Source organism: Chlorocebus sabaeus, chromosome 8 (assembly GCF_047675955.1).
Source record: "Chlorocebus sabaeus isolate Y175 chromosome 8, mChlSab1.0.hap1, whole genome shotgun sequence".
NCBI classification, from domain to species: Eukaryota; Metazoa; Chordata; class Mammalia; order Primates; family Cercopithecidae; genus Chlorocebus; species Chlorocebus sabaeus.
Genome location: NC_132911.1, coordinates 53,256,195 through 53,282,787, shown reverse-complemented (window position 1 = coordinate 53,282,787; position 26,593 = coordinate 53,256,195).

Genomic DNA, 26,593 nt, shown 5'->3' with positions numbered 1-26,593 from the left:
CAGCATCCAAAGTTCACCAGGGTGATATACATAACCATATTTTTCTCTCAAACTGAAATCATAGAACAGATTAAATTTTTAATACAAAGAATTTTAGAACTGTTTTAGATTTGCAGAAAAAAAAATTATAGATAGTACAGAGTTCCCCTACATCCTATACTCAGTTTTCTCTGTTATTAACATCTTACATTTCTATGGCATATTTGTTTTAATTAATGAACAAATGATGGTACATTATTGTTACATTTAGTTAACTAATTAACTAAAGCCTACACCTTGTAGAAACGTCCTTAGTTTTTAAAGGATGTCCTTTTTCTGTGCCAGGATCCCATCTAGGTTACCACATTATAATTTGTTACGTATCTTCCCAGGCTCCTCTTGACTGTGTCAGTTTCTCAAATTCTTTTTGTTTTCACATTTTTGAGGAGTCTTGGTGAGATACTTTATAAGGTGTTCTGTTAAAACTTGTCTAATGTTTTTGTTTTAAGAAGATTGGTATTATAGGGTATTGGGAGGAAGTCTCAGAGATAAGGGCCCATTCCATCTTACCCTCTTAAGAGAGCACACTATCAACATGATGTGTAGCCAGTGGTGTTGACCAAGGTCACTTAACTGAGGTAGTGTGTGTCAGGTTTCTCCACAGGAAAGGTACTCTTTATTCCCCTTTCCAGATTGTAGGCTTTATAAGAAGTGCCTACGCACACAGTCCACACCTGCAGAGAATGCAGAGTTATAGTTTTCCATTGTGAGGGCAGAATTCAGAATGTCTATGTAAATCACTTGGAATATTTCTATATTGGGAGATTTGTCCTATCTATCTATCTATCTATCTATCTATCTATCTATCTATCTGTATGTGCTCATGGATATTTATTTTATACTTTGGGCTATAGTTTAATACTATTGTATTGATTTTTTTTTTTTCGCTCAAATATTTCTTGGTTTGACCATTATGAGCTCATTTCAGGGGGCTGGTGTGCTCCTTTGACATACCCCCATCAAAGTGTGTGTGCGTGTGTATGTGCATGTGTGTGTGTTGAGCTCTTTCTTCCTTTCTGAGACAAGATGTCCAGGCCTATCTTGTATACTCCCTTCCGCAGTTCTAGAATCAATTGGTACTGTTATTGGAGAAAGATTGGCTGTGTTTCTTGTTGGTAGGGTGCCAGATTTATTTTTGCATTCAGCTTTTTCAAAAAAAAATTATATAATAAGAATTCTCTTGTTAAGTTTTAAGTTTGCTTTTGGAATTGTTTTAAAATGCAGTAGTCCATTGTACATTTTGTTGAAAAATGATTATTTAAACACGAGGCAATACTAACAATATAAACATGTTCGCAATTTTCCCTGTTCCTAATAACATAGCACACCTCTTTTTCTGCAAAATGAAGCTAGCTTTTATTTTAATAAAACAAATACATTTTGTTTAATACCTACTTCTCATAGTTTATATATTTGTTAGTAAATAAGTGAAATATGTATAAAATAATAATAGTCAAGAAGAGATTATTAAATTGGATAGAAAATATACTTGCAGGATTTGACAACAATAACATAATAGAGTTAGAATAAATTTTCGTTTTTAATTTTTGTGGGTACACGGTAGGTGTACCTGAAATGTTTTGATACAGGCATGCAATGTGAAATAATCACATCATGGACGATTGGGTATTCATCCCATCAAACATTTATCCTTTGTATTACAATCCATCCAATTATAATTTTCAAGTTGTTTATAAATGTACAATTAAATTATTATTAACCATAGTCACTCTGGTGTGCTATCAAATAGTAGATCTCATTAATTCCTTCTAATTATTTTTCAAGCCCATTAACCATCCCCAGCTCCCCTCCCTACCTCCTCCATTCCCACTGCCCTTCCCAGCCTCTGGAAACCATCCTTCTACTCTCTATGTCCATCAGTTTAATTTTTTGATTTTTCGATCCCACAGATATGTGAGAATATGTGATGTTTCTCTGTTTATACCTCATTTAACTTAACATAATAATCTCCAGTTCCATCCATATTGTTGCAAATGACAGGATCTCACTCTTCTTTATGGCTGAATAGTACTCCACTGTGTATAAGCACCACATTTATTTTCATCCATTCATCTGCTGATAGATACTTAGGTTGCTTCTGAATCTTGATTACCATGAACAGTGCGGAAACAAATATGAGAGTGCAGATATCTCTTCAATATAGTAATTTCCTTTCTTTGGGTATATACCCAGCAATGGGATTACTGGATCATATAGTAGCTCCACTTTTAGTTTTGTGAGGAACCTCCAAACTGTACTCCATAACGATTGTACTAATTTACATTCCCACCAACAGTGTACGAGGGTTCCCGTTTCTCCACGTCCTTGCCAGCATTTGTTATTACCTGTCTTTTTGATATAATCCATTTTAACTGGGGTGAGGTGATATCTCATTGAAGGTTTTTTTCGGGTTTTTTTGGTTGTTGTTTATTTTTGTTTTTGTTGTTGGAGACAAGGTCTTGCTGTGCCATCCAGGCTAGAGTGTAGGAATTTGATAACAGCTGATTGCAGCCTCAATCTTCTGGGCTCAATTGATCCTCCTACCTCAGCCTCCTGAGTAGCTGGGAATAAAGGTGCATGCCACCACACCCAACTAATTTTTGTGTGTGATTTTGCAGAGATGGGGTTTCACTGTATTGTCCTGAGCTCAAGTGGTCTACCAGTCTCAGCCTCCAAAAGTGCTAGGAATACAGGCATGAGCCACCACACTTGTCATCACTGAAGTTTTGATTTGCATTTTTCTGATGATCAGTGACATTGAGCACATTGTCACATGTCTGTTTGCCATTTTTATGTCTTTTTTTTTTTTTTTTTTTTTTGATGGAGTCTCACTCTGTACCTGGAGTTCAGTGGCATGATCTCAGTTCACTACAAACTCTGCCTCCTGGGTTCAAGTGATTCTCCTGCCTCAGCCTCCCAAATAGCTGAGACTACAGCCAAGTGCCACCAAGCCCAGCTAATTTTTGTATTTTTAGTAGAGACAGGGTTTCACTTTTCTTTTGAAAAATGTCTGTTCAGACCTTTTGCCATTTTTAAATGGGATTAACAGACTTTTTCCTATTGAATTATTTGAGCTGTTTATATATTCTAGTTATTAACTGTTTGTCAGATGGCTAGTTTGCAAATCTTTTCTTGTATTCTGTGGCTTTTCTTTTCACTTTGTAGTTTCCTTTGCTGTACAGAAGCTTTTGTCCATTTGTCCATTTTTGCTTTGGTTGCCTGTGCTTTTGGGGTGTTACTCAAAACATTTTTGCCCAGACCAGTGTCCTGGAGTAGTTTCATAGTTTGAAGTAGTAGTTTCATAGTTTGAAGGCTTAGATTTAAGTATTTAATCCACTTTGATTTGATTTTGTATATGATAAGAGGAAGAGCTCTAGTTTCATTCCTCTGCATATAGATATCCAGTTTTGCTAGCACCATTTATTAAAGAGACTGTCTTTTCCTCAGTGTATGTCCTTGGCACTTTTGTCAAAAATGAGTTTACTGTAGGTGTGTGGATTCGTTTGGTGGTTCTCTATTTTGTACCATTAATCTATGTGTCTGTTTTTATACCAGCACCATGCTGTTTTGGTTACTATATCTCAGTAGTATATTTCAAAGTCAGGTAATGTGATTCTTCCAGTTTTGTTCCTTTTGTTTTGGATGCTTTTGGCTATCCTGCATCTTTTATGGTTCCACACAAATTTGAGGATTGTTTTTTCTATTTCTGTGAAGTATATCATTGGTATTTTCATAGGAATTACATTTAATTTGCAGATAGCTTCAGGTAGTATAGATATTTTAACAATATTGATTCTTCCAGTCCATGAACATGCCTCCATTTTTGTGTGTCCTCTTCAATTTCTTTCATCAATGTCTTATAATTTTCATTATAGAGAACTTTCACTTCTTTGGTTAATTCTTAGGTATTTAACTTATATATGGCTACTGTAAATGGGATTACTTTTCTGAGTTCTTTATGACATTGCTCACTGTTGGCTTATAGAAATGTTACAATTTTTGTATGTTAATTTTGTATCCTGCAACTTTGCATAATTTATCAGTTTTAATAGTTTTCTTGTGGAGTCTTTAGGTTTTTCCAAATATAAGATCACATCATCAGCAAACAAGGATAATTTGACTTCTTCCTTTCCAATTTGGATGCTCTTTATATATTTCTCTTGTCTGATTTCTCTAGCTAGGACTTCCAGTACTATGCTGAATAACACTGGTGACAGTGGACATCCTTGTCATGTTCCAGATCTTAGAGGAAAGGATTTTAATTTCTCCTCATTATGTATGATACTAGCTGTGGGTCTGTCATATATAGCTTTCATTATGTTTTGATATGTTCTTTATATACCCAGTTGTTTAGGGTTTTTATCATTAAGAGATGTTGATTTGTATCACATGCTTTTTCAACTTCAATTAAAATAATCATATGGTTGATGTCCTTCATTGTGTTCATATGATGTATCATATTGATTGATTTACGTATGTTGAACCATCCTTGCATCCCAGGGATAAATCTCACTTGTTCATGAAGAATGCTTATTTTAACATATTTTTGAATTTGGGTTACTAGCATGTTGTTGAGAATTTTTGCATCAATATTCATCAGAGAAATTGGCCTTTAGTTTTATTTTCTCAATGTCTTTGGTTTTAGTATCAGATAATATTTGCCTCATAAAATGAGTGTGGAAGTATTACTTCCTCCTCTGTTTTTCAGAACAGAGTATGGTTGTTAATAGTTCTTTAAATCTTTTGTAGAATTCAGCAGTAAACCCATTGTGTCCTGGGTTTTTCTTTACAGGGAGACATTTTATTACAGCTTTGATCTTGTTGCTTGTAACTGGTCTGTTCAGGTTTTAGATTTCTTCATGGTCAATCTTAGTAAGCTGTATGTGTCTAGAAATTTGTCCGTTTCTTCTAGATTTTCCAATTTATTGTCCTGTAGTTGTTTGTAGTAGCTACTAATGAGTGTGAATTTCTACAGTATCACTTATGCCCTTTTTCATCTCTGATTTTATTTGTTTGAATCTTCTCTCTTTTTTCTTAGTCTGGCTAAAGGTTTGTCAATTTTGTTTAACTTTTTGAAAAGCCAACTTTTTGTTTTATTGATCTTTTTTATTTTTTTAATTTCAATTTAATTTATTTCTTCTCTGATATTTATTGTTTCTTTTCTTCTACTAATTTGGGGTTTGGTTTGCTCTTGCTTTTCTAGTTCTTTAAAATGCATCAGTAGGATGTTTACTTGAAGTTTTTCTTCTTTTTTGGTGTAGGCACTTATAGCTATAAACTTGTCTCTTAATACTACTTTTGCTGTATCTCATGAGTTTTGGTATGTTGTGTTTCCATTAACATTTGTTTTAAGGAATTTGTCAAGTTCCTTCTTAATTTCTTCATTGACCCACTTTCATTCAGGAGCAAGTTGTTTAATTTCCATGTATTTGTATAGTTTCTAAAGTTCCTCTTGTTACTGATGTCTAGTTTTATTCCTTTGTAGTCAGAGAAGATGCTTGATATTATTTCAATTTTTTGAATGTTTTGAGACTTGTTTTGTGACCTAATATATGGCATATCCTTGAGAATAATCCAAGTACCAAGGAAAAGAACATGTATTATGCAACTGTTGAATGAAATGTTCTGTAAATATCTATTAGATCCATTTGGTATATAGTACAGATTAAGTCCAATGTCTACCTGGTGTTCTATTTTACTGTGGCTGAGCTGACACTCAAACCACAAAACAGTCCTTCCCACTCTTCCCTTGCCATTCCATTGACAGAGAAGCCTTACCTCATGGCCACCACCACCATAGGCCCATGAGGAGTATGGCCAGACTACTGCTGATATTCCCTTAAGGCCCAAGGGCTCTTAAGTCAGCTTGCAGTGAATGCTGCCTGGCCTAGGACTCAGCCTTCATGGAAGTGCCCCCACCCTCACCCCTAGCCCAGGGCAGATCCAGAAATGTCATCCAATAGCCAAGTCCCGGAATCTGGGACCCCAAGAGTCCACTTGTGCCCTACCCTTTGTGGCCAAGCTGCTACCTAAGGCACAAGACAAAGTCCCCTTTACATTTCTCTGCACTTTTCTGAAGGAAAGGGAGCCTCCCCCATAGCCTCCAGAGCTGGGAATATGTTGAGTCTCACCTGAAGCCAGCAAGTCTCAGGGTCTCACCCTAAGCCCTCAATGTGGTACCTGGCTATTGCTGCTGGTTATTTAGAGCCCAAGGGCTATTCACTTAGCAGGTAATAAATCCTGTCGGAACTGGGTCCTTTCCTTTCAGGCAGTGAGTTCCCTTCTGGCCCAGGGTGTGTCTAGAAATGCCATTCAGGAGATAGGACCTAGAAAGGGGGACTCACAGTTCTGACAAGTTCCCTCTCCTGCTGTAGCTGAGCTGGTATCCAAGATACAAGATGGGGTCCTCCTCACTCTTCCCTCTCCTCTTCTCAAGCAGAAGTAAGGGGTCTCTTTTGGAGCTGTGAGCTGTGCAGCCTGGGGTTGGGGAGAGGTGATGCCATCACTTCTTAGACCACCCTGACTGGTGTCTCAGTAGGTTGCATGCCCACCCCCAACACCAGTCCTCTTATTCTGGGCACAGTTCAACACTAGGACTAGCCTAGGAGTTGCCATCCTTGTGGCTAGACTGGCTTTCAAGATTATTTAAGTTCCCACTTTATCCTACACTGGCAAGGCTTGCAGAAACTAAATATCTAATTGCTGGAATTGGTGATTCACCTCTGTCTAGGGCTGGTCTAAATGATTCCTCTATAGGTGGGCTTCTGCTGAGTTTGGTCAGGTTTTGCTCTCTGGTAGAATAGGGCAGCACTGAGTTCAGTGCCTCACAATTGTTGTGCTCTCCCTCTCCCTGGCACAGCACACAGAATCACTCTCCACACCACGCCCCCACTGCCAGGGGTTGGGAAGAAGTGGCATTAGCAATTCAAAACAGTTTCTCTTACCTCTTCAGTGCCTGTTTTAGTGATAAACCTGGGTTAAACCCAGGTACTGTGAGTGCTCACCTGATTTTTGGTTCTTATGAAAGTGGTTTTTTTTTTTTTTTTTTTTTTTTTTTTTTTGTAGATAGTTAACTTAATGTCCCTATAAGGAGGGACAATCATTCTGCCATTTTGCTCTACCCCTGTCCAAACTAGAAATATTTTTAAAACAGCAACATTAAGTAAAATTTCTTCAGAATAATTTCTAACTTTTTTCCTACATACTATTGTAGATAATTTACAGGGAGTGTACAGAGAAAAATATGTATTTTAAAGAGCATATCTGAAAAAAAAATCTAGAAGAAATGAGGGTATCAAAAGATGAAATAAATTATAATTGATAAGATTTAGTCTCAATAAGAACAAAAACTACCACAACTGCTTTAATCGAAATGAGCCTTCTATAGTGATGTGGCACTGGCTACAGTTTGATTCAAGAGCTTTGGCATTTCCTGAACCATGCTGATGTCATTGAATTCTTTACATATTTTACTGAATTAGTCTACTAAGTTCAGATTCTGTGGCTAATTTAGTCACTTTGTCAGACTTCAAAATATTACCCAAAGTTTATTCTCTGTCTTCGCTAACAATACAAACCTGATTTCTAGCCATGCTGGAGGATAGTCATTGGTGAAAACATTGATGTTAAAAGAGGAAAAGTATCCTTTGGTAAAGGATAACAGTAGTTTCAGAGCAGGTGGCAGAATAAAATCAGAATTTTGGATTGACCACTTTTGCTTTCTCTTTTAAGTCAAAAGAGTTAAACAAATAAAATATATGTGATATATAAACATAATTGAAAAGAAATATATTTTTGCCAACATACATATACATTGCATATATTCTGAAATATAATTGACTATAATGTCAGGCCTTGAAGGTAAGGAGTATGAAAAACTGTTCCTAGACACTAAATAGGGCATGAATATTAGTAGTTGAAAATGCTGTTTTAGGAGGAGATACAACCCCTGAGCATAACTAGTAGTTACTTTCTTTTAAAGATTCTCTCTCAAGTAATTGAAGAATTCTGCCTCAGACAAAAATTACTGTTAATGGCTTCAAGGTGACGGGCTATATTTTAAGAAATAAAGGGTTTAACAGAGCACAGGACAAGCATATTCAAATTCTGAAACCATGTATAGGACTGCTTTTTTCTAGTCAAGAAGGAATAAGAGAAGTTAGAGGCACCCTGTAATCTAAAACTACCAAGATAAGAGAAAATATACACCGTAATGGCACTAAAATATTGAATTGTAACAGTCAAAGGACAGTGATATCTACAAAAAGAGAAACTAAAGAATGGAGTACTACAATTTTCCCAGCTTACAAACTGATAAAGTTTAAAGATCTTATAAAGAGAGGGAGAACCCAGTAAGAGCCTACAAGTCTCCATGAAATAAGGAATTGGGAGCCCGGAGATCTCAAAATATCAGGAATCCACAGGACTGAGTACCAAAGCGGAAAGAGCAGCACAGAAAACTGAAGACGTTCAAAGAATCCCCCTAACTCTTCACCTAAATACTGGTAAACAAATGCATGTGAGAAAAACATCCAAGAGAAGGAAAGAAATAGCAAAAATGATAAAGAGAACTGTACATGAGGTTTACACAGATCTGAGCATAGCCCTGTCGACAACACAAGCATATTCAAATTTTAAAATGCCTTTTGGTTCATAGGGTATTTGGTAGAGTACTAAGAAGAGTTTGTCTTAGTATTGAGGAGAAAGCAACCCTAGAATAAATACTGCTCTGACCTCGTTTAACCAGTGCTTAAAATAAAGACTGAAAAAGATCAAAATTGTTTCAAGAAGTTGTACTGCATCAAAACAAAGCCAAAGAATATCACAGAGATGCAAAAATATCCAGCACTCAGCAAGTAAAATTCTGTGTCTGACATCCCATAAAAAATTACAATGAATAAGATATCAAAAAAAAAATGGTGAATTTGGGACTTTTGAACTTCTTTCCTTCATACATCGTAAGAAAACTAGGAGAAAGATCAGAATAAACGTTTTTTGGATTCTAGAAATTAACCAAAGTTTTACAGCAGAGGAGTATTTATACAAGAAAACTTGTTGAATCTCAATAATAACAGTGAGCTTTTTGGCATTTTAGCTTACTCTAGTCATATTGCCCCTTCTCCAGCACTCCAGTATCCTTGAACAATAATAGTACACATTCCTGGTACAGCATGACAAACCTGGAAAGAAGCAAAAGGAAGCAGAAGGAAGCTGGAGCTCTTTCAAAGCCCCATTCCCAAACAATTGTCGTCATTTGACCTGTCTGGTGGTTCTGAGAAAGACCCACTTTCAAGATTGTCTATATTTGACTTGACATGGCACCTGCCAGGTGTTAAAATCTTTTTTTTTTTTTTTTTTTTTTGAGACAGAGTCTCGCTCTGTCGCCCAGGCTGCAGTGCGGTGGTGGCATGATCTCGACTCACTTGCAAGCTCCACCTCCCGGGTTCACACCATTCTCCTGCTTCAGCCTCCCGAGTAGCTGGGACTACAGGCGCCCGCCACCTCGCCCGGCTATTTGTGTTTTTGTACTTTTAGTAGAGACGGGGTTTCACCGTGTTAGCCAGGATGGTGTCGATCTCCTGACCTCGTGATCCACCCGCCTCGGCCTCCCAAAGTGCTGGGATTACGGGTGTGAGCCACCGCGCCCGGCGGAAATCTCTTTAAAGGCAGCATTTGTCAAAATCATTTACGGGCAAGTGTTTTAACTTCATCACTGCCTCAGGTGCCAGATAGCAGTCTGGGCAAATGATAGAGTAACCAAAAGCTTAGGAGAAAATGTTAGGAATGAGATAAAAGCTCTCATGGAAATCTAGAAGGCCACGTGCATGCATAGGGCTGTGTGCATTCCCAGGCTGGTATACACGGTGTTCTCAAAAAAGGCCTGAAAACGTCCTAAGCTGTCACCTCTGGCTGGCCTTGTGACATTGCGCAAGTCGGAAGTGAAAGCTAAGGCAGAGCTGTAAGATGTCTAGCTGAATGTTGGAAGCATGCCCCAACATGCACAGAAAGCCTCTCAGCAAAAACTGAGAGACTTAATGGTTGCAGAAATGAAGGCATATTTCTGCCTGATCAGTAGCTAAACACTAAGCTAAATGAATCGAAACATCAACGACCACATATGCCAAAGAATGCAGACGTTACAGAATTAGATAACAAAATTCACTAAACAAACAAAGCTACAGCAAGCAGCAACACCACCACCAGAGATAAAAGAAAGATTATTATTTCTGGAATTGAAACATTATATCATTTTAAATGTCGAGTTTTTTTAATGATATATAAAAAATTATTTTAAACTGTGGCTGCAGGAAGGAAAAAAAAGCAATTAATAATAATTGTCACTTTACTAAAGAATGTCAGATATTGACCTTACTACACAAAGATTTAAATTAGCTGTTTAATTTAAATTAAACAGAGAAAGTTTACATTCTAAAGAACTAAGGGAAAGTATCAGAATAATGTCTTACCAAAAGAGAGAATATTAGTAAAGAGATAGAAATGAAACCAGCTATATGTATTAGTATTTTAAATGTGTCACCCCACTGCTTTCTGACTTCCATGGTCCCATAAACAGAGCCAAATAAAAATACTAATAAATAAATCTTTCAACAAACAATGCTGTATCTAGAAAACTACTCTTCAAAATTGAAGGAGAAATTAAGACACTCTCAAATACACTAAAACTGAGAGAATCTGTCCCTGGAAAAATTTCCCTACAAGAAATCCAGACAGTATTTCAGGTTGAGAGGAAAGGACACTAAACAGTAAGTGGAAAACACATGAAGAAATAAAGTGCACCTTACTGGTAACCACATAGGTGAAAGTTAGACAGTATACTTTTGTTTGACTTATATTTTTGCCTTATGTAATTTAAAAGACAGCTGGGTTAATGTATAATCTTAATTCTGTTCTGATGTATACACAACGTGTAAAGATGTAATTAGTTTAACAATAACATAAAGGAGGGGAGAAAATGGAGCTATATAGAGGAAAACTTTCTGTATACTGTGAAAATTTACCAGGTATTTATGTAAACAAAATTGTAAGGAGTTAAAATATTATTTGTAATCTCCAAGGTCATCACTGAAGAAAATCTCAAAAAACACATATTAAAAAATAAATTAAAATGGTACCATAGAGGATATCTACTGAAAACAAGAAACCAATAATAGAAGAATAGAGAGAAAAAAGGTGTAAGACATATAGAAAACAAATAGGAAAATATTAGACATAAATTCTACTTATTGGTAACTACATAAAATGTAAATTACTTAAGCTCTCCAATTAAAAGGCAAATATTGCTGAAATACCTAAAAAGCATGGCTCAACAAAATATTTACCACAATAGACACACTTTATAATCAAATATACAAATAGTTTGAAAGTAAACAAATAGAAAAAAGCTATGCCACACAAACTTATCAAAAGGGAACTGGAGTGACTAAACTAATAGTTGACAAAATATATTTTAAGACAAAATTTGTCACTAGACACAAAGAAAGATTTTATTTTATTTTATTTTATTTATTTTAACAAGATCTTGCTCTGGCACCCATACTGGAGTGCAGTAGTGCAATCTTGGCTCACTACAGCTTTGAATTCTTGGGCTCAAGAGATCCTCTTACCTCAGCCTCTGAAGTAACTGGGACTACAGTTACTTTACTATGGGAGTTACTATACTTTACATATGGGAGCCATCATGCCCAGCTAGTTTTTGTATTTTTTGGTAGAGATGGGGTTTCACCATCTTGCCCAGGCTGGTTTCGATCTCCTGGGCCCAAGCAATCTATCCGACTGGGCAACTGGGCCTCCCAAAGTTCTGGAATTACTGGCATGAACCACTGCACCCAGCTGAAAGACATTTTTAATGATAAAGTGATTAAGCCAACAAGAAACACAAATAATATTGAGATATATAGTACTCAAAAAGAAAGCTACAAGTACACAAAGCCAAAGCTGAGAGGAAAAGTAGGCATTTTACAATAATAAGACTGCAATACCTCATTTTCAATAGTGTACAGAACAGGGAGACAGAAGATAGGTAACGAAATTGAAGACTTACACAATGCTGTAAATCAACTAACAGAAATCTACAGATCACTCCACTCAGGAACAGCAGAATACACATTATTCTCAAGTACGCATGAAGCACTCACCATGATATACCATATGTTAGGCCATAAAAAAGTCAAAATAAATTTAAAATGATAGTAAAATTGTACAAGAGTAGGTTGTCCTCTGACTACAATGTAAAGAAATTAGAAATCAATGAAAGAATAATTTCCACAGTCACAATTATGGGAAAATTAAACACCACACTTAATAAACAATAGGTCAGAAAGAAATCACACAGAAAATTTAAAAGTACCTTGAGATTAATGAAAACAAAGGCACAAGATACTAAAACTTATGGGGAACATCAAAAGCAGTACTAAGAAAGAAATCTATAGCTTTAAACACTTACACAACAGCACAATAAAGATCTAAAATAAACCTTTCACCATCCACAAAAAGAAGAGCAAACTCAACACAAAACAAGCAGAAAGAAAGAAAAAATAAATATTAAAGTAGAAATAAACGAAATAAATCATAGGCAAACAATAGAGAAAATTAAACCAAATATGTAACATTTTAGAAAGAACAACAAAATGGCAAATCTTGAGTAAGATTGACAAAAAACAGAGAGCAGACTCAAATTACTGAAATCAAGAATGAAAAGAGGAACATTACTATTGGCCTTACAGTTATAAAATTTTTATGAAGATACTATACACAATTGTATGGTAGTAAATTAGATAAGCAAATGACATAGATACATTTATAGAAAGACGTGAACCATCTAAACTAACCCAAGAAGAAATAGACAATATAATAGGCTTATGACAGAAAAGTGATTGAATTAGTAATTTTAAAACTATTTCACAGTGAAAATCCCAAGATGAAATGACTTTTTGGTGAATTCTACCAACAAATACTAGCAAACTAAATTAATTTAGCAACATGTTTAAAAGATTAGAAACAATGATCAAATTAGATTTATTTCAGAAATTCAAGTTTAGTTCAACATAGAAAACAATTAATAAACATAACACATAATATTAATTGAATAAATGGAAAAAAGCCATAATTATCTCAATAGATAGAGAAAATACTTGGAAAAATCCAACATTATTTCATGATAACACTCTCAACAATATAGGAATAGAATGAAACTTACTCAATCTGATGAAAAGAATCTAAGAAAAACTAGGGCTAATATCATACTTACTGGTGAAAATCGGGATGCTTTCTCCCAATATCAGGAACAAGATATGAGCATGTGCCCTTGCCACCTCTATTCAACAGTGTGTCAGACGTTTTAACCAGATAAATTAGGCAGGAAAGGAAACATCATCTAAATTGAAAAGCAAGAAGTATTTGTAGATGATACTATCCTTTATAAAGAAAACCCCAAGACATCAAAAAAAAAAAAAAAAAAATCTCTTGGCGTTAATAACCAAATTCAGCAACACTGCAAGGTCCAAGTGTTGGACAGTTTCTGGATAGCCTTGGCTGACCTAGTCTTCCTCTGTCTTCTTGATTGTAGTTCTCAGAATAATTGAAACGTGTGAGCATGCAATATCCTGAGAACCAGAAATAGCCCAGGTTTTGTTATTTGCCCTCCTAGGGGACATAACATCTTGAAATGGAGAAGAATTGCTCAGGATAGCCTGAGCTTTATTCTTTATCTTAGAAGCAGGATGCCCTTCAATGCTTTAGCCCAGCAACCCATATGTCCCCTGAGTTAACCCAAGGTGGGTTGCCTTTTGGGATCCCTAAGCTGCAGTCCAAGTGTGGCATGTTCAGTCAGGACTCCATCCACCCTGGGCAGCTCTCCAGAGCCTTGGCTGATCAGCTCACTGTGGATCCTGGGCTTCTGTTGTCCCTTGCTACCTATCTGTAAGTAATAAGACTGCTCCATATAACTTGTACAATGTAAGTGTTGTGTCTTACTGAACTTAGGTAAATAGCTGTAGCCCAGGATGGAGTGAACAGAAGTGTTTGGATCCTATTCCTGGTGGTTGGCATAGAAATGATCCTTGTTATCCTCCATGCAATGGGAGTTCTTCCTTAGTATTGGTAATTAGTCACCATGGTCATACCAACCTGAGCATGCGTGATCTTGTCTGATCTCAGAAAATATTGATAATTAGTTAACCTGTTTCACACCAAGATCAATATTTAAAACTCAGTTGCATTTCTATGTAGCATCAATGAACAATCCAAAAACTAAACTAAGAAAACTATTATACTTACAATAGAAAATAAAATAAAATATTAAGAATAAATTTAACCAAAAACGTGCAATGTAATGCAAATTTGTAAATAGCAAACTACAAACATTGTTGAAAGAAATTAAAGAAGAGCTACATAAATGGAAAAACACGTTATGTTCATGTATTAAAAGTCTTAATGCTGTTAAGATAGCAATACTACTCTGAACAGTAATACTATATTTTATACTTGGAGTTTTATAAGAGAGTAGATCTTAAACGTTCTCACCACACACACAAAAACGGTAATCATGTGAGGCGAGAGATTGTGGCAATTATTTCATAACATGTTCCTGTATCAAAACATCACTTTAAATACCCTACATATATACAAGTTTTATTTATCAAAAGCTGGAAAAAGAAATCTCTATCAAAATTCCACCTTTATTTTTTGAATAAATTACAAGTTGATCCTAAAATTAATGTGAAATTCAAATATTATTAGGCATGCTAAGAAGCAGGAAAATAAAACACACAGTGGATATAAAAATCAGTCAATAGAAGCTGAGCCAGAAATAACATGACAAGTTTCTAAATGAGAATGTGAAACAGTTATTATAATTGAAATTCATATGCTCAAGAAGTTAGAGAAATAGAAATTAAAATAAATAAGCTGCTTTATCCTTTCTCCCTCCTATAAGGGTTGATGCAGAGTATATTACCCCTAGCAATACAATAAATGTGTGCAATATGTCCACTCAGGGAATCTCATTAGATACTCAGTACCCACATTTTTATTAGGAGCTGGTCATATAGGTACCTTCTGCCTAGGATGTACCAAAATTCCAAATTCCCAGGAAAAAATTACGTGTCCAGGGTAAGCCCTATTCTTTTCACAAACAGTCAATGCACAATGAGCCACCCTTATCATTCAAAGAAGTTTTATATCAGTCAAGGGAAATGTTTACCAATCAAGTTCACGGATGCCAGTCAAGGGCAAACCTTTCAAGAATAAGTTTCTAAGGATAGGAAATCTCAGTGCTGCTACATTAACCATTTTTGCACAATTTAGAATACTCAAGCAACACCATTGACCAATGTGCACTAACTGACATTTATGGATTACTCCACTCCATCCAATAAGGGCAGAATATTTATTATTTTTAAGAGTACATGGAACATTTAGCGGGAGAGATCTAATATGGACCATCAACAAGTCTCAATATGTTTAAAATAAGTCAGGACCATAAAAAAGTCTCACTACCATTTAAAGGATTCAAACCACCAGAAGTTAGTTCTCTGATTGCCACAGAATTAAATTAGGAATTATCAACAAAAATATTTTTGAATACCCCCAAATATTCAGAATCTGAATAGCACAATTCTAAATAACCCATGGAGCAAAGAAAAAATTGGAAGGGAAATTAGAAATTATGTTTAAATAAATATAAATAAAAAGCTAATATGTTAAATTGTATGGGATATAGCTAAAACAGACCTTAGGGAAAAATTTACAGCCTTACTACCAAGATTAGAAAAGAAAAAAGTTTCAAGTCAATAATACCAGCTTTTACCTTAAAACAAAATAAAACCCAAACAAACAAGCAAAAAAGAGCAAATGGATTCCAGAAGCTAATAATAATGACAGCAGTGGTAATCAAAATCAATAAGAAACAGAAAAAGAAGTAGAGAAAAAATAATGAATCTAAAAGCTGCGTTTTTTAGAAAGTTAATAAAGGCACAAATTACCAATACTATGAATGATGAAATTGACATCACTACAGATTATAGAGATATTAAGATGATAACAAAAAAAACTGCCAACGACTTTATGCCAATAAATTATACAACTTAGATGACAAATTATTTTAAAAACACAATCGTCAAGGCTCATGAAAAATAAACAATCTGAATAGCCCTACATCAATCACATAAATCGAAACTTCAGTTCCCACAAATAAACCAGTAGACACACATCATTTTGCTAAGGAATTCTACCAATTACTTGAGAAATAGTATAATTTTTACATGAAATCTCGTAGAATTTTAAAGAGGAGGAAAATACCTACTCATTTAATGAGGTCACCAATATTTTTATATAAAATCTAGGCAAGGGCATGACAAGAAAACTGTAGACCAGTGTCCATCATGAACATGGGAACAAAAATCCTTAACAAAATTTTGATAAGTCTAATCAAACAATATAAAAAAGGATAATATAAAAAAATGCAAGGCTGACAGTAAATGGGCTGATAATAATATAATTCACTATATAATCAGACTAAAAACAATGGTCATCTCAAAAGATGAAGAAACAACATTTGACTTCAAGACTCATGCAGATGAAATAATCAAGGTGTGATATCAGCATCAAAATGGAAAACCAGATCAAGAAAACAGAATAGTGTAAAAGTACACCCACATAAATATGGTCAATTTGTTTTTGACAAAAGTTCAAAGACAAATGTGTAGAAAACTGATAATGTTTTTAACAAATGATCAGTTGTAAGTATATATAGAAAAAAACTTTGATCTATACATTGCAACATAAACAAAAGATAGTAAAAACAGATCATCCCAGATATTAAATGTAAAAATATGAAATTTCTGGGAAAAAAAATCGCAGGACAAAAATCTTTGTGATCTTGAGTTAGGCAAAAAAAAAAAAAAAAAATTTAGATAGAATAGCAAAAGCATGAACAAAATAAAATTTAAATATCACAAATTTAGTCTTATTAAAATTGTGGATTTCTTGGTTTCAAAATACAGTGTTAAACTAATGAAAGACAAGCCACAGACTGGAAGAAAGGATTATTTTGAAGTCACATAAATTTTAAAGAACTTGTATTCAAAATATGGAAATAAACTCTCCAAACTCAACAACAAGAAAACAAGAAACATAACTGTAAAAATGAACAAACATTTAAATAGATCCTACACAAAAAAGATATATGCATTGCAAAAAAAAAAAAAAAAACCCATGAAAATATGCACAAAATCATTAGTTACTAGGAAAGTTAAAACCACAGTGGAATTCCACATCCACTACCATGTCTAAACTCATAGTCACTGAACAAGGTGTTAGCAAACATGCACTGAAACCCAAACAATGCTGGTGGGAATGTAAAACAGTACAAGCACTTTGAAAAACAATACAAGGTTCTACTAGAATGTTAAACATACATTTACTGTATGACTCAGGAATTCTACTCTTAGGTATTTACAAAAGAGAGATTAAAGTGCATAGCCATACAAAGACTTCTAGACAAATATTTGTAGCCAGCTAATTTGTCATTACCTAAAACTGGAATCAATCCAAATGCCCAACAGATGAAATCATAGATAAATTGCTGTATATCCATTCAGTGGAATTCTACCAAGCAATAACAAGCAATAATTTATTCAACAGACAAACACATATAGTAATCTCAAAATAACTGTATTTAGTTAAAGAGGAAATACAAAAATCATAGTATATACAATACTCTTCACATAAGGTTCTGGAAAGTGCAAACTTACTTAAAGCAACATCTTTGCCTGGGAATGAGGAGGGGTCAGGGAGACACCAGAGGGAGGGATTACCAAAGGATGGGAGATTCTTTTGGGAATGATGAATAGGATATTCATTGTCTTGAATAATGAACAATATTGATGTTCATTATACTTTGATAGTTTCACAGGTATACAGCCATCAAAAGCTATCCACTTGTGCATTTGAAGAGTGCAATTTATCACATGCCAATTAAATCTAATAAAATTGTTTTAAAATTATATCTAAAAGAGATATTGGTTGTTTATCCAAATTGCTTGTTCAAGGTGGTAACCGAAAGCTAACTCAGTGGAAGACTACTAAGGTAACTGGCAAAGAGAAGTCCATGCATGGCCTGCCTTAGCTGTGACTGCTGCCCTTCTTTTAGACTGCCTTCTTATAAGAAAACAGAGAGGGCAGCACAGCAGCAGAAAGCCGGATGGCCATGCTGTTTTCCTACTGACAAGGCCTGCTGTTCTGTACAGGACCCAATCCATCTTCATCTGTTTCTTATTCAAGAAAATAAAGACACTGATACTAAAATTCTATCATTTATCTCCTGTCAGATACCAATCAGTTAACTTAACTAAAATTCCATTTATAATACCAGTAATACTCAGGTTTCTTTGTTGTCCTCACAGGTTTTCATCAGTATCAAGTGTCTTCATTATTTCTTATACTACGTATTCTCTGGAATTGAAATTATAGCCACTCTCTTCGCTGTCTTTCATATGCTGTGGTCTGATTGCAGTACATTTTTTGTTTTTGTTTTTGTTTTGCCACTGTTAAACTGTATCTTTAGGACAGGGATGACTTCAATGGTCTCTTGCTCCACTGGCTTTGTTAACCGCTGGAATGCACACAGTACAGCCTGAGATCCCAGATTACAATGCCTCCTAAAGAACATAAAGAAGATAAACATTTTCCAGCAGGATAAAATTGTTTTCAAGATGTCCCAACAAAATGATTTAGTACTTTAGCACAGAAGTTTACACAATTAAAACAAAAAGCTTACACAATTACACTTTGCTCTCCATAATCTATGCAATACACAATGCTTGACTTGTTATTAATCTCTAAAACATGTAAAAGCAAGAAATTAGCATCAGTGATATTACCTTTGATTTTACTTTACTCCTTTTCTTTCATTTCCTTGCTCAGTTAATATGTTAGTGTGGTATTTTTTTAATGCCTCACAACAAATGCTAATGAATTATTTATCATTTTCTCATAAAAAAGGCAAATATATTATGGTTTATACTACCATGTGGAATTAGGGCAGGTAACCATAAATTCCCACAATGAGTTACAGCTCTTATGCAGGATATGGTAACTTTGCTAGAGCAGACGAACCTAATCTCATGTCCCTGCTATGCAGTTACTGATCTGGGAAATTATTATTTTTCTTACTCATAGGCACAAAGAATCAGAAGCAATGTATCCTAACATGAAATGGGCATAGAATGGAAAATCTGTGGTAACTCCCTTGCTCTCTCCTGGATCATCTGAAATTTCTAAAAATATCTCATTGGTTCATTGCATTAACGGCATCATGGTCATTGGAATGTGACAAGTATTGGGATGTCTTGGTAAGTCTCATGTTATCCAGACTGTGGGAAGGAAACTCTACAAAGACTCAGGGGCCACACTGATAAATATTTTTGCATCCTGGGATCTGGGGCCTGCCCAGACATTTCTTTCCTATATTAGTCACTTGTTGCTGTGTAACAAATAACTGGGGCTTCTGCCACCTCAGGGCCTGCCTGGGCTAGGATTGACCTCCAAGCACACTCACATGGCTATTGCTGCAGACCTCAGTTCCTCACCACACCACCCTTTCCACAGGTTTCCTGCATGTCCTCATGACAATATGGCTGGCTTGCTGGGATTAAGCTTCATCTTAAGCTTATCAAAGAGTATCAAAGATTTTGTGGATATATTTTTACAACCACCATATTCTCTATTGTATTGCAACTTGTACCTCAACCACTAGGAAAGAATCACAACCACTGGTAGGCCTCTGAGTTTTAGAGGCAGCATATTCCATACTTAGGAATACTTCTCGGACCCACTTTTTAGATGATATGATTACTGCTAGTTTTGAGTGGAGTCTAAAGCAAATCTCAGCAGCAGGTCTTGGCTGCTCTACAGCCATCTCTGCAAATTGGGCCATATGGCCCAGCAGAACCTCTGGTACTAAATGTTTCTGTGTTGGGAAAAGACACCATGTGGTGCCTCCAGCAAGAGTTGGTAAGAGAGGCACAGTGCAGGCCCTAGCTTCTCAGAGTAAGACCACGCTGCCTGCAGCAAAGTCCAAATACCATTTTAAAAGCAGCTCCTGACATGCCACCAGGCCCTGAGAACCAGAGCATCTGGATACAGCACACCAAAGTGTCCATGAGGCTGTCACTGCCCACCATTAGATCTGCACGGTTGCATACAATGGCTTCTGTTGTCAGGCCTTGCAGCATCCATCAGCTTTAAGGTAGGAGGGAAACATCGACAGTGGGCTTACATAGTGCAAAGGGAAGACCTAGGCTTCAGGAACAGGTGCCTAAGGCCTCCACATCGTTGGCCAGTGTTGCCTTGATGGCTCTCTCTCAATTCACACCCGTAGCCTCATGGCGGGTTCCCCACAAACAGCTGAAAAAGGAGGCAGATGGCCAAGCCTCGTTTACAGATGGGTCGGCTCGGCAAGTTTGTGCAAGCCAGAACGGCTGCTGTGCCCTGACCCTACTCAAAAGTTTCCTAAGAGGCTGTCATGAGGGAAGTGCTCTAAGGGCTAGGGGCTTGAGCCTTGCACCATGTCATCTGCTTTGTGTGGAAGCAGAAATAATCCAAGGTAGACATATATACGTCCCAATGGGCAGTAGTGAATGATGCTTGATTAGGAAAGATTATATAGATAGACCTACAAGTTGACAAAAAGTGTGAAAATATTTTTATTGTTGTTAATTCCTACCAGAGAGCATCCACTGCAGAGCAGTCACTGAACAACCACATAGGCAGGATGGATTGCTTGACTGACGTCATCTTGCCTTTGTCCTTTGATACTCCCATGCTTACAAATGGGCTCATGAATACCACTGCTGTGGTGGCAGAGGAGCGGGCTGTGCTGGGCACAATAGCCAGAGTTCCCTCTCATCAAGGATTGTGTAGCCACTGCCCTCACTGAATTTTGACATGTTAGCAAAAAAGAACAGGTGTCAGTTCCCCAAATGGTACCATTCTTCTTTGGAGACCAGCTGACCATTTGGTGATAAGCACATTTCATGTACTTCCTTCCACAGGGAGAGTGGTGAGGATTCGTAATAAAGGCAGGAAAGGTAATATGTTTCGCACTATTGTGTTCCATGATCGCATCTCTTGGTGCTCCCAGGCCCAACTGTCATCTTCACTGAGCAAGTACAGCAGCCGCAGGCTGATACGTGCATGCAAATCAGAGGCTCCCACCCCTTACAAAAGAAAACTAACCTGCACTAGAGAAGTGTTAGCTCAGATGGAGCCAAATCTACAAAGGGTGGTAGAGAAGGGAGAGGGGTGTTGAATACTAGTTGTAGTCTTGCAACGCACTGTAGCTTTGGAGACTTTAGTTTGTCCCACTAACCTTCCTCTAGTAAGTTCTCAGAGAATCCTGGGAATGCTATACTTGGATAGAGAGAATTTATATGATAATCAAGTGGATTTGACAGATTCAAAAAGAAGAATACAACAGATGTTAGTGTTCTACCCAGATTTTTCTCTGTTCCTCAGGGCACCCTCACCCAGCTGCTGCAAATGCTGCAGATCATGGCTTTCACCTGCACAACTTTCATTGGAGAATTGCCCACTGCAGAGAGGAGTCCCCTGACCCCACATGCCTGGGAGTTTACACCAGCATCAAAGCCCTCCGTTCACACACACCCTGGAGCATCCACAACTAATTAATTGATACCACAGTACAAAGTCAGATCAGCTTTCAGTGGAATTTGTGCATTATAGTGTGTGGCCTCAACCACTCCCAAACCCCTAACACCTGGATTAGACACAGCTGAACCTTTTTAATAACACATCCCTGCTTGGGCCATTGTTCTTTTCCATTCTGCCTCCCTCGGTTCAGCCAAGTCCCTCCAGTGGGTACTGCTTCTAGAGAATGTGCCTTGGAAATTGGCTTTTAAGGAGATTGAGTTTGATTGTTTTTACTTCCATTGGAGTATCCCATTAATAATATTTATATTTTACAGATAATGTTTTCAGGAGCATGGAACTAGTTTGGGAGGAAGGGGGAAGAGTTAAGATCTCATTCCCAATGAATCCACTTTAAGCAGAATCTGTGGTTACTGTAAAAGTATTCCATGTGAACTGGATAATGTGAGGCATTTCACTATGAAGATTAATTGCTGATAACTATTTGGTCTTTAAAGTTGATTTTCATAGAGATTTTAGTTTAGCAATAACAAATACATTTTTTCTTTGTAGTTTTTTTTTTTTATAGTTTTCTTTTTCTGACCTCCACTAATCAAACTTGCCCTTCAAGGCCAGCCTGAAGGTCTTCTTTCCCTCTTTCCCACAAAACCATTAGTGAACCCTCAACTGGGACTTTCTTCTCTCCCTGCCATGAAATGTTCCAGCCCCTTATATGCAACTCATATTAACTCCTTCCTTTCCTCTCATATACTTTAGATATTGAAATAAATGACCTTTCTTTGGCTATCAGGCTGCATGTCATTGGGGACCAGCATCTCTGACTATTGAGTTTTTTAGTGTTTCTCCCAGAATCTAAACATACTGCCTTCCATCATCAATGACTGGGGAGCAAAAGAGGGCAGATAGAATTCACACAGTGATGGTGCGTTGCCAGAAGATGCAGCCCACCCTTAAAAAAATACATGAAGGCCCATATTATTCTGTGAATCTGTGTGATTTTGAGTGGCCAGGCATGATTGCCTGTCCCAGTGGGAGGATAAAAGAGGAAAGAAATTCCCTGGATGCTTGCTGTGTTTTAAGGACTCACATAGACTGAGGATTTAATCCTCATAACACCCTTCATAGACAAGAGTCATTAATTCCATTCTACAGAGCTGGAAATCTAATTCAGAGCTACACAATAACCTGGACTTGATTACCTAGTGGCTGAGCCAGAATCCAAGAGAAGTGATTTAAAACTTATGCTCTTTCCACTAAACCCCTTTTCCTGTTGAGATCCAAGTAACTTGAAATTCTATGATTTAACCACCATTAGAGATCAGTTTCTTCAATAAAAACATTTTATGCATTTATATAAATACGGAACATTTACAATGCCCAAGGTTCTGGGAAAGATACTGAGAACATACAAACAGTAAATCTTAAATAAAAATTCTCCTTCTCAAAATCCATTATCTTTCACACTAAAATAGGGAAGGCCTTTGCCTAGGATTATACATAGAGCAGTACTGTTATTCCATCACTCAAGATCCAATTTCTATGCAAAAGCGTATTATTTTGAGGTTCACCAGACTTCTAGCTAGCAGAGTATTTAAGTTTATGAGATTCCAAATTTAAAGTCACAATTTATATCCTAGATTGACCAATAACAACTACCTGTGATATCTTGCACAATTTTACCTCTCGAAATTTTGGTTTATTCACCAACAAAATAAGCATCCTTGTAAATTCGTTATGGGTCTTACATGAGGTAAACTATGGCTTGGATGTGGTTGTTCATCCCCACTAAATCTCATGATGAAATTAAGTCTTCGGTGTGGAAGTGTTGGGAGGCAGGGCTGAGCTGGAGGTGTTTGATTCACAGGGGTGGATCCCTGATGAGAAGCTCCATGCTGCTATCATGATAGTGAGTGAATTCTTACTTTTGTGTGACTGGGTTGGTTCTCAAGGGAATTCATTAGTTCTGTGGAAGTGGGTTCTTATAAAACTAGGATGCCGTGGGTTTGGCCCCTCTTCCTACATGCCCACTTCCCCTTGATCTTCTCTGCCATGTATTGTCTCCGCACAAATGCCCTCACCAGAAGCTGAACAGATGTCAGTGATATGCTTCTCTTACAGCCTGCAGAGGTGTGACATAAATAAACCTCATTTTTTAGTAAACTATCCAGCCTCAGGTATTCCTTCATAGCAACACAGAATGCACCAAGATAAGGAACATGTAAAGTACTTAAGGAAACTTTTGAAACATGGTAAGTATACAATAAATTGTCATGTGGCAGGATAATCAGTGTCTCAGTAAAATATTGATACTAATTTCTACTAATATAGAAATATCAGAAAGAATGAATATTTTTCCCTCCTTACTCCACTCCCCCGTGCTTCTGGAGTGTAAGGAGGGATCTGAGGATAGCAGACTTTTGAGCTGTAGACCTCTGGAACTTCCTGTCTATAACCTTCATCATAGTGAAACACTTTTATTTTCAGAAAGAACTGAATTATCCTAGAGGTAAAACATTCATAACTAGAGTCTCAAAGAGGGAGAAAGGACATGTAGATTTTGAGGAAGTTTCTCCAAATACTGGAAAGGTGACAGATGTCCAAAATATTTCAACATGGAGTTGATCTGCCCCACATTTTTGAATGTATGAGTAGATGCAAAGGCCTCAGAAGGGAATTGTTGCATAATTAATTTAGGAATGCACAGCTGTGGGCTCCGGGCTCTGGGCTGTGGTCTAAAAAAGGTCCTTCTGTCCTAAGTAGGCCCAGGAGCAGTGATACTACCAACTTCAAGAGTCTAAGGTCAGTGATAACCATCCTGAGACCAACATTCCTGGATATGGACAGTGATGTCCCTGTGGGCTTCAGATAACCACAGAGGAGTGAGCACGGAGAAGATAGCAATCCAAATTAGCTTAGGAGACAGTTTCCTACTGGATTAGCAGGATGAGAACATTCAGAGCATATTGTGTTAGAGAAAAAATTAAAGATGAATGATTTTGTTCACTCTTGCTATGTAAAGTAAAACTCACAAGCAAAAGTCATTCTAGCTACCTGCTTCCCACCCCTCCCCTTAAGGCATCCTGTGATTTCATGTAATTTCAGCAAAAAGCAAAATTTCATTCCTATTAACTTTTTGGAAAAAAAAACTATTCTACGTTTCTTTCGCAAATTGTGTTTTAATGTGTTTTGGAATGATAAAAAAGAAACAATTCATCCCTTTTTAGATGGCTCTTGCAAACATGAGAGTCTAAAATTATCAGACGCCTGCAGTGTTTAGAAAAGAAACCAAGACTTTGAAAATACATTAGACATTTTGCAATAGAAAAGGAAAGTTAGAAGAAAGCAAAAACAAGAGTTTCCAGGGAAGCCTCTGGTCAGAGGAAGACGAAGCGGGGCTCATGTAACCACAGGGGACTCTAATTGCTTTCTTTGCACCAAAGACAAACTGCAGAGAGCTCAATTCAACAAATATGTCTGGAGTACTTTCCATGTACTCAGCATTTTGCTTGGCATTGGGGATTCAACAGTAAACAAGGTGCAATTGCTCTCTTTGAGGAGATGCCATCAACTGTACAGATACAAAGGAAACACAGTAATATCGATAAAAAGATGTGCACTAAGGGGAAGCACAAAAAGAGTATGCCTGGCATCCTAGAGAGGAAGATTACTGGTTTAAGGATGACTAATATTAGCCAGAGAGTGGAGGGAAGGGATGGCGATGGAGGAGGATATGGGGCAAATGTGAGACAAAGAAAACCCTTAGGAAAAGACAAAGAATGAAGGTAACAGTGTGATGTGCACAAGGAAACGGCAAAAGTTAGAATATGAGATGGGAAAAAAACCTCGCAAGAAAGGCTGAAATGGTAAAGATTCCTTCTGTTCCTAATACATAACATTTGTAGTGCTTACTGTATGACACATGCAGTCCCAAGTACTTTACTTGAATTTGCTAAATCAGCACATTAATCCTATGAGGTGGTTATGATTTCTCCCATGTTTGGAGTGACAACTTAATGTATTACACATCTGAGAGTCAAAGGGGAGCACTATTTAATTATTAGGCTGAGATAACAGGTACAAACCATGACTTTCAAGGGAAGTTACAGTGAATGGTTATCACCCTGTACGTTTTTTATAGATTAGAAAAAACAACAAGGGACAGAAGGATTAACTCATGTCCAAGGCCTCACAACTGCTAAGCATTAGAGATTTGAAAAGGACACAAACAAGGGCAAGAGAGAGACGCAGGCCACAAATAGTAGGGATTATGAACAGGGATGGAACATGCAGTGGGTAAAATAGCAAGGCTTGGAGATGGATGGGACATTGGTGGGGAAAGAGGGATCCAGTTGAGATCCCGGATTGTGGTTCAGTCAGATGTATGGATGGTGATGCCATTTGTCTGGGAGTTGGAGTCAGGTCTTGGGAGGAAGAGCAATTCCAGAAGAGAATGGATGAGTGCCTGCCAGCTGTGAGTGAGGTGCAACTGAGGTGTGTGAAAGCAAACACTGTTAAAGAAAATTATTCAATGACCCTTGTTAAACACAGTGAGGCTGACTTTGCTCAGGACATTATGATAGGCACAGGGGCCACTGCAACCAGGTCTTGCAGTGGGAAGACAGACCGGGCTCCATCCCGAATACAACGTGGGCAAGTGGGGATTGATAGCCAAGGAGCACGGTGGTGATCAATGGAGGGAACATTACTAAGCGGGAAGTCAGGGACAAACGGGATACTGGCTAAAGCAACCTCACAGGATTCTCACTGAAGGTGGCCAGATATCACCCGGCAACAGTGGGGATGAAGAACTCAATCAAATTTCATTGTGGGTGATCAGATATCAAGAATTGGGGATCCTGGCTAAACT